Genomic DNA, 13752 nt, shown 5'->3' with positions numbered 1-13752 from the left:
TCTGACTCTTTGAAACCCCATTAATCACAGCACACCACACCTCCCTGTCCATCACCAACTCCTGGAGTTCACTCAGACTCATGTCCATCGAGTCGGTGATGCCATCCAGCCATCTCATCCTCTGTCGTCCCCTTCTCCTCCTGCCCCCAATCCCTTCCAGCATCAGGGTCTTTTCCAATGAGTCAACTCTTCGCATGAGGTGGCCTAAGTATTGGAGTCTCAGCTTCAGCATCAATCCTTTCAATAAACACCCAGGACTGATCTCCTTTAGGATGGACTGACTGGATCTCCTTGTAGTCCAAGGGACTCTCAAGAGTCTTCTCCAACACCACAGTTCAAAAGCATCCATTCTTCAGCACTCAGCTTTCTTCACAATCCAACTCTCACATCCATACATGAACACTGGAAAAACCATAGCCTTGACTAGATGGACCTTTGTTGGCAAAGTAATGTCTCTGCTTTTCAATATGCTATCCAGGTTGGTCATAACTTTCCTTCCAAGGAGTAAGCGTCTTTTAATTTCATGACTGCAGTCATTATCTGCAGTGATTTTGGAGCCCCAAAAGTAAAGTCTGACACTGTTTCCACTGTTTCCCCATCTATTTCCCATGAAGTGATGGGACCAGATGCCATGATCTTAGTTTTCTGAATGTTGAGCTTTAAGCCAACTTTTTCACTCTCTTCTTTCACTTTCACCAAGAGGCTCTTTAGTCCCTCTTCACTTTCTGCCATAAGGGTGGTGTCATCTGCATATCTGAGGTTATTGATATTTCTCCTGGCAATCTTGATTCCAGCTGTGCTTCTTCCAGCCCAGCATTTCTCATGATGTACTCTGCATAGAAGTTAAATAAGCAGAGTGACAATATACAGCCTTGACGTCCTCCTTTTCCTATTTGGAACCAGTCTGTTGTTCCATGTCCAGTTCTAACTGTTGTTTCCTGACGTGCATATAGGTTTCTCAAGAGGTAGGTCAGGGGGTCTGGTATTCCCATCTCTTTCAGAATTATCCAGTTTATTGTGATCCACACAGTCAAAGGATTTGACATAGTTAATAAAGCATCAGCTACCGCTGCTGCTAAGTCGCTTCAGTAGTGTCCGACTCTGCAATAAAGCAGAAATAGATGTTTTTTCTGGAACTCTCTGGCTTTTTTGATGATCCAGCAGGTGTTGTCAATTTGATCTCTTGTTCCTCTGCCTTTTTGACAACCAGCTTGAACATCTGGAAGTTCATGGTTAACGTATTGCTGAAGCCTGGCTTGGAGAATTTTGAGCATTACTTTACTAGCGTGTAAGATGAGTGCAATTGTGCAGTAGTTTGAGCATTCTTTGGCATTGCCTTTCTTTGGGATTGGAATGAAAACTGACCTTTTCCAGTCCTGTTGCCACTGCTGAATTTTCCAAATTTGCTGGCACATTGAGTGCAGCACAGCATCATCTTTCAGGATGTGAAATAGTTTGACTGAAATGCCAGTACCTCCACTAGCTTTGGGGAGCTTCAATTTCATCATGTGCTCACTGGTTACCCAGACAATTTACACTTTTATCCAGGACTCCTCCACACTTGTTATTCTTCCCTTATGATGTCTCAGAAACACAAATGTGTTTTATCACTCCTCAAAAGCCTTATAAAACATTGTTGTTGTTTAATCACTAAGGAGTGTCTGACTCTTTTGCAACAGAGGAGCAAAATCCCATGGACAGAGTAGCCTGGTGGGCTATGGTCCATAGGATTTCCCAGGCAAGAATACTGGAGTGGGTTGCCATTTCTTCCTCCAGGGGATCTTCCCAATCCAGAGACAGAGGCCTTGTCTCCTGCATTGACAGGTGAATTCTTTACCATTGAGCCACCTGGGAAGCCCTCGTTTTCTGCATATGTCTCCTCTGTAGACTGGGCTCTCAAGGTGAAACTGTTTGGCAGTCATCTTATTTCTGTGCACAGTATTGTGGGCAAGATATTATAAGTGGTGAATAAATCTTTGTTGAATGAGTAGAAAATAAACAGATGAAATTTCCCATTCTGGGTATTTCTTTGTGTTTATCGTAAAATTTTAAAGAAAAGGCCAGATAATTTCTAAATATAACACCAACTTTAACATTTGATGTGCCAATATTCTCTAGGTAATTTTTAAAATATACTTTCACAGGCTAAAATTACTTGCTTTGATCAAAAAAATATGACATTGAAAGCCCTCTGTTTCCATTTTACATTTGCTGTATTAACATTTAAAACCCTTGTAGTTATATATGAGCATTAGAGAGCCTATTTTAAAAGAGATATTCATCATTGAATGGGAAATGCTAGGGGGCAGAAATTCCAAATAACTCTGCAGTATTACTGCACTTAAAAAACTGTCGTTAATTTTGAACAATGGGTTGCTTTTTATGTGTATGAATGACACCCTATCCTCAAATGGAGAGGTTTATAAATCATATTTCTGTAATGATACAGAGATTATAGAGCAGTTTTCTAATGCACTATTTCATTGATTTTCAAATATTTTTAGGAGAAAAAACTGTTACCTCGTAAGATTTTCTTGTGGCTCTTGAAGCTTTTCTGTGATCTCAGCAATAATGCAGTCAAAATAGAGTTACTTTAAGTGGGAAAAGATGGAATCCTGGAGTCCCGATTACTTGGTCTTGCTTCTACCACCTTCAAAGAAGTCTGAGATTCTTCTAGTAAAGAAAGACTAGGCTCTGTGGAACACAGTTTGGGCATTAATCACGTTCCAAGCTTTTAAGAATCTATTTTACTTAATATCAAACTAAAGCAGAGAGCTAAAACACACTGCTCAAAGGTTATGTGTTGGAGATTAGATAAATCCACGTATTCAGACTCTAGCTCATATCCTTCCTAGTTTATCAAACTTAGATACGAGGATTATAAAGGCAGTCTATACGGCCTCCCACCATATAGTCAAGTCCTCTCTATAGTACACCTATAAAATCAGTTTTCCTTCTCTTTCTACATTCACCACTCTAGAAAGATGAATGCTTTTATTGTTTTATTTTCTGTTTCATTTCTATATTTACAGGAATTATTCCTGGAGGAGGCATTTGCTTATTTCTCTTTTCTAACTTAGCACCTGTCACTTCCTTCCTGAGTGGCTATGGGAACCTGATTTACTCTGGGCAAGGCAGAATGGCAGTGCTGGAGTATCATGACTACCTAAGGAATAGTCTTTCACAAATGGCTGACAGAAGTTTATATATAAGCAGCTCCTTAGATTAGAAAACTCTGAAGTAAGACCTTGCACTCTTTACAGAGTAATAGAATTAAGTTTTAGTTACCTTGAGTGATAAGTTGATGACACACCCAGTTTTACCTTCCTCCATTTTCTGTTTCATTTTCCTACACTCCTACCAGAGTTTTTTAGAATTATTTGTGAATATACTACTTAGATTCAGGTCCCCCCTACCCCCCTGTAGGGTGTTTTTCTGAAAGAAACCAAACTAAAACAGAAGTTAAAGTGTGTCATAATCATCTCTTAAGGCTCTTAATACTCTAGTATTTTTGCCTGGGAAATTCCATGAGCAGAGGATCCTGGCAGGGGGTTGCAAAGAGTCAGACACCACTGACTGACTAACACACACACAATGGGAAGTGGGAACTTCTCACCATTATCAGCACTCTGTGAGCTGAGACTGGACAATCATTTCTATGTACATAGGACATAATCTGGCTCCCATCAAAATCCTTCCTTACACCCTCTGTCTCCAAATTCTAGTGAAACTGAACCACTTAGTGTTAATGAATTTCCCTTTTATGTCTATTATAATTTGCATCTATATAACTTCTTTTATATCAAAATTGTGTGTGTGTATACATATAAAGTTGTCCAATTTATATTTACTCAGTTTTTAAAGGCAGTCAACACCTGTTTGAAGCAATTTTCACCTAAATGTATGAAACATTCATTAAGCACTTACTATGTGTCAGTCACTGACTTCTGCATGATGGATATAGCGATAAAAGCAGACAAGGGCCCTCAGTTTATACAGCTTATATTGTAGTGATATAAACACTAACAGATACTTGCTATTAAAGGGAGTTTAGAAAAAAATAATTAAAAGGACATGAAATGACTACTGTTCAAGATAAAAAAATTTTTTCCTTTAGGTCTTGGTATTATCACTCTGTTGATAAATATCTCTGGAGAAGGACATGGCAACCCACTTCATACCCTTGCCTGGAGAATACTATGGACTACCCATGGGAAGTCCATATACATTATATTAGTCTAAAATAAGTTTAAGATTAACTAAGTATCAAATGCCTTATTAGGATATATAAATCATGATCTAGCTCTGTCAAAAAACTGGATCTTCTGAAACGACCCCCTTAAGCTCTACACTCTGGTTAATCTGAACAAATTCCAGTACTTAGAACAAGTTCTCTCTTTTGCCTCCCTACCTTGTAATTGCTATTCTCTCTGCTTAAACTAAGAGATGTTCCTTTAATTGTTGTCTTTCTGGCAAACTGCTGTTCAATCTTTAAGGCCAAAAACAAACATTACCTATTAGATTATATATATCAATTCTTGCCTCAGACATATATTTCAATTTCCTCTGCCGTATAAGCACTTCCCACATCCCTAAGTCTAATCACACTTCTCATTGCATATCTCACCACAGGACATAAAACACCCATCTCCAGCTCTGTACAAGTTTCTGAAGTTTCTGTTCATTATTGGACTGTGAGTTCTTTTAACTAGGGCTTCTTAAACTTTAATGTGCATGCAGAATTATGACCCTGTTAAAGTACAGATTTTACTTCAAAGGGTTCAAGGTGGGGTTTGTGATTCTGAATTTCTAGCAAACTCTCACATAATTTGATATCTGATGCTCCTGATCCCTAGACCACACTTTGAGTACTGAAGCTTTAATGGTTACTTGTTTTTATTTGGATCCTAACCGCCTGGCATGGAATTTGGCACTTCATAGCTACATCAGTGTTTATGTATAAGTGGTTCGGTCCACATGCTGTTATTCTTTCATGCAACTCCAATACCAAATCACAAAACTCCTTGGGCTTCTTTATTTTCTCTGCAAGACTTCCTTGAATAGTGTATATACATGGGGCTTTCTATAATTGGACATACATAAAATGTGGTGAAATTATAGTTGAGCTTTGCAAGGTGACTGGTCAGAGTTGTAAATTAAAAGGTAAAATGTTTCTGACATATTTAACTTTTTAAGCATAGTAATATATTAAAGAAACATACTTACACATCCAATGCCATAATTAAATTTTAACTAATAAAAAATAATCAACTCCCTACAGGAACAGAACGTTTTCAGTTAAAAAGCTACTTATCATTTCTATAGCCATACCGTGTTGAATGTGCTGTTTGATCTTTTAACAATTTCATTTTAAAATATTCACAAAAGAGTGGTAATTAAATTACATGGGCGCCATGGTAACCACTGCATTAACTATGCTTCAACCCCATGCTTTAGCATTTTGGTAGGGAAAAGGGTATGCTTATTCTGTGACAATTACACACTGCAGGTGTTTAGGTCAACCTCCACCAGCCTGCCAGTAAAAGGTAAGCACATCTGACTAAAGCTGGATCTGGGAGGGAATGACTTGCTTATTGCTATCAAGGAATCCTACAGCAGATTAGTGCATTGGGCTGACAGTCAAGAGGCTCAGTCCTAGTCCAGGCTCCGTCACTGACTAGCTGTATGTTCTTTGGTAAGTCGCTTAATTTCTCTGAAATGCAAACACCACAAGTATAAAGCAAGAAGGCTATAGATGGGACCAGATATTTTAGGATCCAACCTAGTCCTTTCCAATTCCATGAAATCTTTATGATTTAATAAGCACTGCTACTGATTTTCATACACTTTCTAATAATTTCTGTGTTAGCTTCTTGCTACTGCTGCTAAGTTGCTTCAGTCCTGTCCGACTCTGTGTGACCCCATAGACGGCAGCCCACCAGTCTCCCCCATCCCTGGGATTCTCCAGACAAGAACAAAGGAGTGGGTTGCCATTTCCTTCTCCAATGCATGAAAGTGAAAAGTGAAAGTGTGTTAGCTTCTTAGGGCTGCCTTAAAAAGTACCATAAACTGGATGATTTACAACAACAGCCATTTTTTTAAATCACAGTTTTGGAAATGTGAAGTCCAAAACCATGATGCTGGCAGGGCTGTAATCCTTCTGAAGCTTCTAGGGATAATGCATCCTTGCTCTTCCTAGGTTCTGGGTGCCCGAGGCATTCCTTGGCTTGCATAACCAAAGTTATACTTGCAAGTCTCTACTTGTCTTTACCTGGATCTCTTCCCTTTGTGTCCCTGTCTTCTCCTCCTCTTAAAAGAACACCAGTCAGCTTGGATAAAGGTCCACCCTACTCCAGTATAATCTCATCCTGGTTAATTACATTTGCAATGATTCTTTTTCCAAGTAAGGACATTTTGAGTTACCAGAGTTATGACTTCAACACATCCTTTGGGATACACAATTCAGCCCATAACAATTTCGTTTAATGAAATAAAAATTATATTGTGTTTCTTCCAGGTTATAATCTGGTTATAAACTATAAAACAATATCATGTAGTCCTCTGTGTACTGAAGGAGAAGGATATAGTCAGTGACTATACAATCCATGACAAGAGAGCTATAGCTTTAAGCAAATATACTTACTCAGGACACAAGCCAACAGAATTCTTCAGTGTTTTGGGAGCATGCAGCAGATCTCTGTGATACACTTCACAGCAATATCTCAAGCCACCTGGTCTCAACACAGCTAAGGAGTATAGCCATGCACTGTTGCCCATTTCCCACATAATACACCTACCATAGGCCTCATCATTCTACTGTACTTTCTTATAGTTGCAGAAAGCTGCTCAGAGATACCTAAAAGAAAATCAAAAGTAAGGGAGCTAATGCTTTCCAAGAATGAGGAATGTAAATCTAAGGATAAAAGTCTATATGTCTATCTTTTAATGAGACAACAAGAGCTAACCAGCTCAAAAATACTCCATTCATTTTTATTGTTTTTTGTTGCTTTTTTCTTCTCCATTTCCTGTCTCCTTTTACCATCTCCTTCATTTCTATTTACTGGGATCACCTCTAAAATAAACCTTCTGCATGCAAATGTCTTTCTGCATATCTCTGAGTCTGCTGTAGAGAAATCCAAATTAAGACAGAGGGCCAAGAAGATGGAAATAATAGCATGTGCAAAGACCCTTAGTTATGAAAGAGAAAGACACCAAGGGAGCTGAGAAGTCATGTGTGGCTGCAGCAAAGACAATCTAAAGAGGAGATGGAGAGAAGAGGCTGGATAATGAAGGTTTACCTCTACTGCACTGAGAAGTTTTCAATCTCTTCTTTGTTTAGTAAAGAACCACATGAGTTTCTAGACAGTTGGGAACATGATATAATCTGTGCAATCACTCGGAGGAGACATGGGAGGCAAGAAGACCAGTTGTGATACCTCTGCAACAGTTTAGTTATGAAACAATCAAGGTCCAAACAAAGGTATGACAGCAGAGCCACGACTAGGACGACAGAGAAGGGTTATACAAAACTATTTCAGATTAGATAGAATTTACTGATTGCATAATCGTAAAATATGGGGAAAGAGACCTAGGAGTGATTCCTAGGCTTTGTTTGAATAACTAGGTTGTTATAATCAAGCAAGTGAAGAATAGCTGGACAGAATAACATGGTTGTCCAATCTGATTAGAGCCAGTTTACTTCAATGTTTCTTAAGTTTAAATATGTATATGAGTCACCTTGGGATCTTGTTAAAATGTGGAGTCTAATTCAATCTAGGGCTTGTCCTTCCAACAAGAGCCCCAGAGGGTACTCAGCACACCCTACCTGTGAGATCCAAACCCAGGTCTAGCTTAGGCATTTGCTCAAAACCACCATCCTTCTTAACTTTGTTTCCTTCCAGCTCTTAGCTGATAGGGTCTTTGATTGACTTTCCTACAGACCAGCTCCCAATTACTTTGCTGGTCTTTCCTCACTCACATCTTTCAACAGTGCATATCTTTATTTTTTTTGGCTGTGCTGGGTCTTCATTGCAGCATGCAGGCTTTTCTCTAGCTGTGGCACGTGGGGAGCTTCTCTAGTTACAGTAAGCAGGCTTCTCTTGTGATGCATAGGCTCTAGAGTGTGCAGGCTCAATAGTCGCGGCACATGAGCTTAGTTACCCCACAGCACGTGTGATCTTAGTTCCCTACCTACCTCTGATAACTTGCTTACACTAATCACTATTCTCCCCTTTTTCATTTGCTAGCTTGGGTACTTTATATCTGTTTCTCAATTTCATGGAGTAACCACTCCCTCTGACGTTTCTATTAATTTCTCAGATTTTTATACTCTTTCAGAATTACTGCATAAGTATTAACTCTGTTCTATTGATTTTCTCACTATTTTACATATTGGGTTTTGCTTCAACTTCCCCTACCTTTCCTTGTTTGTAGAGAAAATTTACAACATACACAACTTCTCCCATTTAGGAATGATTAACACATATCTGTCAAATTTGATAGAAAACTTTTGGGATCATAAAACTGTGTGTTTATAATGCTTTCAAGAATTGCAGTCAACCATGACTCAGCTGGTAAAGAATCCACCTGCAATGCAGGAGACCCCAGTTCTACTCCTGGGTTGAGAAGAACAGCTGGTGAAGGGATAGGCTACCTACTCCAGTATTTTTGGGCTTCCCTGGTGGCTCAGCTGGTAAAGAATCTACCTGCAGTGTAGGAGACCTGAGTTCGATCCCTGGGTTGGGAAAATCCTTTGGAGAGGGAAAGGCTACCCACTCCAGTATTCTGGCCTGGAGAATCCCAGGGACTCTATAGTCCATAGGGTTGCAAAGAGTCGGACACAACTGAGAGACTTTCCATTTCTTTTCTGTTTCATGGGAAGCCCAAAGATCAGACAATTAATAAAAGGTAACAGACTTTCACATCTATCCCTTCTCTCTTCTGCTTCGCTTATTAAACAGGGGTATTCACAATGAGATTCATTTTTCCTGAGGGTAAAATGTGAACTGTTGCATCTTATGTTAATATAATCCCTGTCTTCAGGTTCATTTGCTTCCATTCTAATAATATCATGATGTCTTCCTCAAATTTTGGTGCAAAGCCTCTCAACTGCAAGTAGTATCCTTGACCCAGAGAATGTTTGAAAATGTGTATGGGCTTGGTTTGAGTTGCCACAATGACTGGCATGGGGGATGACACCAACACTTAGAGGAGAAATTCAGGAATGTCAAATTTAGTCTTCATCAGATGTGATAGTCCCATCCGTAACGATATTTATTCCCCACTGAGAAATATACTAGAATATGATTGCATTGTATGTAAATCTCTATTATATGACTTTGAAGGGGGAAAATGCACTGCATTAGTACATTGCCTACATAGGGGAATAATGTAAAATAAATATAGCTATTCCAATTTAAAAAATTGAAAAGAAAACTCCAGGCAGAGAGATATTGAAATTGTACACTGCCTTACCACAATTGCCACACAGGAGTATCATATTAGCTAGAAATAGAAAATTTCAGCCATATTTTTAAAGATATATCTTGAACTATGCATGTTATGGATTGCAGGAATTATCAGATTTTTTTTTGCTTACTGACATCTTTTTTGTTTACTTTTCTAATAGTCTGAATTAATAGAAAGGATAACTTCCCTATCAGACCCATTAAATTTGCTTTACTTTAGACATTTGATGTACAATTTTATATACACCAGAGAAGAGTCAGAGAATTAAAATGACTTTCTGGGAGACCGAAATGGTTAGAGTTGTCTGATATTTGGATAACTTAATTGCTGATATTATAGATCTTTAGACATCAAGAATTTTTGAGAGAGTACATGTTTGAATAGTAATTCCCCCCAAACAGACACCAAAACCCTTCCCTACTGGCTGTACTGCTCAAAGCTCTCATTGTTACCGTAGGTTGGACATTATTATAGTTAATAGCTGAGGCCTGAATTAGAAGACTGAAGATAGTATATAAAACTTTAAGATTCAGGATGGAGATATATTTCCATCAGACATGACTGGATGACTGAACAACAGCAACAACATATTCCCATTGACAAACTATGAGGATTTCAATTTTTAAAAAATCATGATTCTGTAAGTTGAAGTTTCTCTCATCTCTATATTGACCTAAGGGGTCATAGCTTTAATGAGCACAGTAGTAAGAAAAGTAGACAAGTCCATTACATTTTCGAAAAATTTTATATACCTTATTGTAGAATGAATGTAGGGGTAGAGGCATGGGGAGATGACTGCAAAGGTAAAGATAATTAATTAGAAGGGAATAAACACTGGTTGAAGATGAAGGCAGACTTAGACTAAAATTTAAATTGTAATTCTGACTTTGCTTCTTCCAAGCTATATGCAATCAAATATTTCTCAATATATGTTTCCTTAGTTGCAACATGGAGATAATAATGGCTTATCTGATCAATTACATGGCTGGTAAGGAATATTTAAATCAAACAAAATGGGTAAAAGCAGCTAAAATGTCACTTTCCATATTGTAGATACTCATTACACTGATTCTTAGTAATATGCCATGTTTCGAAAGGTATAGAAAGACTGAACTCTATTTTGAATTGAATGTTGTAGCACACTGGAGTTGTCTGTCTGATTTCTGTTAAATTTAGAAGCAGTTAATTATAGTAAGAGTGCTAAAAGTCTTTGGGCATAACATAATGTCTTTAAGTGGTCTACATGTAGTTTTAATATTCAGTGGTAAACAGACACATTCCTCACAGTGGCATGCAGTCTATCATGCTAAATAGATTCCAATGAAATGTGGTTCTGGGGCAGAGGTTACAGCAATATCTGATTTTACAGTCACCAAGTTGTGTTCCACTCTTTGCAACCCCATGGACTACAGCATGCCAGGCTTCCCTATCACTCACCAACTCCCAGAGTTTGCCCAAGTTCATGTCCATCGAATTGGTGATGCCATCTAACCTTCTCATCCTCTGCTCCCTCTTTTCCTTCTGCCTTCAATTTTTCCCAGCATCAGGGTCTTTCCCCATGAGTTGACTGTTGCATCAGGTAGCCAAAGTATTGGAGCTTCAGCATCAGCATCAGTCCTTCCAATGAATATTTAGGAATGACTGGTTGATCTCCTGCTGTCCATTTCAGTTCAATAGCTCAGTCGTGTCCAACTCTTTGTGACCCCAAGAATCACAGCACACCAGGCCTCCCTGTCCATCACCAACTCCCGGAGTTCACTCAAACTCACGTCCATCAAGTCCGTGATGCCATCCAGCCATCTCATCCTCTGTCGTCCACTTCTCCTCCTGCCCCCAATCCCTCCCAGCATCAGAGATTTTTCCAGTGAGACAACTCTTCGCATAAGGTGGCCAAAGTATTGGAGTTTCAGCTTTAGCATCATTCCTTCCAAAGAAGACCCAGGACTGATCTCCTTTAGAATGGGCTGGTTGGATCTCCTTGCAGCCCAAGGGACTCTCAAGAGTCTTCTCCAACACCACAGTTCAGAAGCATCCATTCTTCAGCGCTCAGCTTTATTCACAGTCCAACTCTCACATCCATACATGACCACAGGAAAAACCATAGCCTTGACTAGATGGACCTTTGTTGGCAAAGTAATGTCTCTGCTTTTCAATATGCTATCCAGGTTGGTCATAACTTTCTTTCGAAGGAATAAGTGTCTTTTAACTTCATGGCTGCCATCACCATCTGCAGTGATTTTGGAGCCCCCCAAAATAAAGTCTGTCACCGTTTCCACTGTTTCCCCATCTATTTCCCATGAAGTGATGGGACCAGATGCCATGATCTTTGTTTTCTGAGTGTTGAGCTTTAAGCCAAAATTTTCACTCTCTTCTTTCACTTTCATCAAGAGGCTTTTTAGTTCCTCTTCACTTTCTGCCATAAGAGTGGTGTCATCTGCATATCTGAGGTTATTGATATTTCTCCCAGCAATCTTGATTCCAGCTGTGCTTCTTCCACCCCAGGATTTCTCATGATGTACTCTGCATAGAAGTTAAATAAGCAGGGTGACAATATACAGCCTTGACGTACTCCTTCTTCTATTTGGAACCAGTCTGTTGTTCCATGTCCAGTTCTAACTGTTGCTTCCTGACCTGCATACAGATTTCTTAAGAGGCAGGTCAGATGTCTGGTATTCCCATCTCTCTCAGAATTTTCCACAGTTTATTGTGATCCACACACTCAAAGGCTTGGCATAGTCAAGAAAGCAGAAATAGATGTTTTTCTGGAACTCTCTTGCTTTTTCCATGATCTAGTGGATGTTGCAATTTGATCTCTGGTTCCTCTGCCTTTTCTAAAACCAGCTTGGAAGTTCAGGGTTCACATATTGCTGAAACCTGGCTTGGAGAATTTTGAGCATTACTTTACTAGCATGTGAGATGAGTGCAATTGTACAGTAGTTTGAGCATTTTTTTGGCATTGCCTTTCTTTTAGATTGGAATGAAAACTGACCTTTTTCAGTCCTGTGGCCATGGCTGAGTTTTCCAAATTTGCTGGCATATTGAGTGCAGCACTTTCACAGCATCATCTTTCAGGATTTGAAATAGCTCAACTGGAATTCCATCAGCTCCACTAATTTTGTTCATAGTGATGCTTTCTAAGGCCCTCTTGACTTCACATTCCAGGATATCTGGCTCTAGGTGAGTGATCACACCATCGTGCTTATCTCGGTCTTGTAGATCTTTTTTTGTGTAGTTCTTATGTGTATTCTTGCCACCTCTTCTTAATATCTTCTGCTTCTGTTAAGTCCATACCATTTCTGTCTTTATCAAGCCCATCTTTGCCTGAAATATTCCCTTGGTATCTCGGGACTCTCAAAAATCTTCTCTAGTACTGTAGTTCAAAAGCCTCAATTCTTTGGCACTCAGTCTTCTTTAGTGCTTTCTTGATAACTCAGTTGGTAAAGAATCTGCCTGCAATCCAGGAGACCCTGGTTTGATTCCTGGGTCAGGAAGATCCACTGGAGAAGGAAAAGACTATCCACTCCAGTATTCTGGCCTGGAGAATTCCATGGACTGTACAGTTCATGGGGTCACAATGAATCAGACATGACTGAGCCACTTTCACTTCACTGCCTTCTTTATGCTCCAGCCCTTATCTCCTTACATGACTACTGGAAAAACCATAGTCTTGACTGTACAGACTTTTGTTGGCAAAGTGATGCTTTTGCTTTTTAACACACTGTCTTGGTTTGTCATAGCTTCCCCACCAAGAAGCAGTCGTCTTCTAATGTCATGGCTACAGTCACCATCTGCAGTGCTTTAGACAATAAGAAGAGGAAATCTGTCACTACTTCCGACTTTTCCCTTCTATTTGCCATGAAGTTATGGGACCGGATGCCATGAACTTAGTTTTTGTTTGTGTGTGTGTGTGTGTGTGTGTGTGTGTGTGTGTGTGTGGTGTTTTAATATTGAGTTTTAAACCAGTTTTTCCACTCTCCTCCTTTGCCTTCATCAAGAGGCTCTTTAGTGCCTCTTCATTTTCTGACATTAGAGTGGTATCATCTGCATATCTGAGGTTGTTGATACTTCTCCCAGCAATCTTGATCCCAGCTTGTAACTCATCCAGCCCAGTATTTCACATGATGTGCTTTGTGTATAAGTTAAATAAACAGGGTGACAATAAATAGCTTTGTTATACTCCTTTATCAATCTTGAACCAGTCAGTTGTTCCATATAGGTTTCTAACTGTCTTTTCTTGACCTGCATATAGGTTTCTCAGGAGACAGGTAAGATGGTTTGGTATTC

This window comes from Oryx dammah, unplaced genomic scaffold (assembly GCF_014754425.2).
Source record: "Oryx dammah isolate SB20612 unplaced genomic scaffold, SCBI_Odam_1.1 HiC_scaffold_13, whole genome shotgun sequence".
Lineage (NCBI taxonomy): Eukaryota > Metazoa > Chordata > Mammalia > Artiodactyla > Bovidae > Oryx > Oryx dammah.
The sequence above is the reverse complement of the archived record's forward strand: the minus strand, read 5'-3'. Positions refer to the sequence as shown.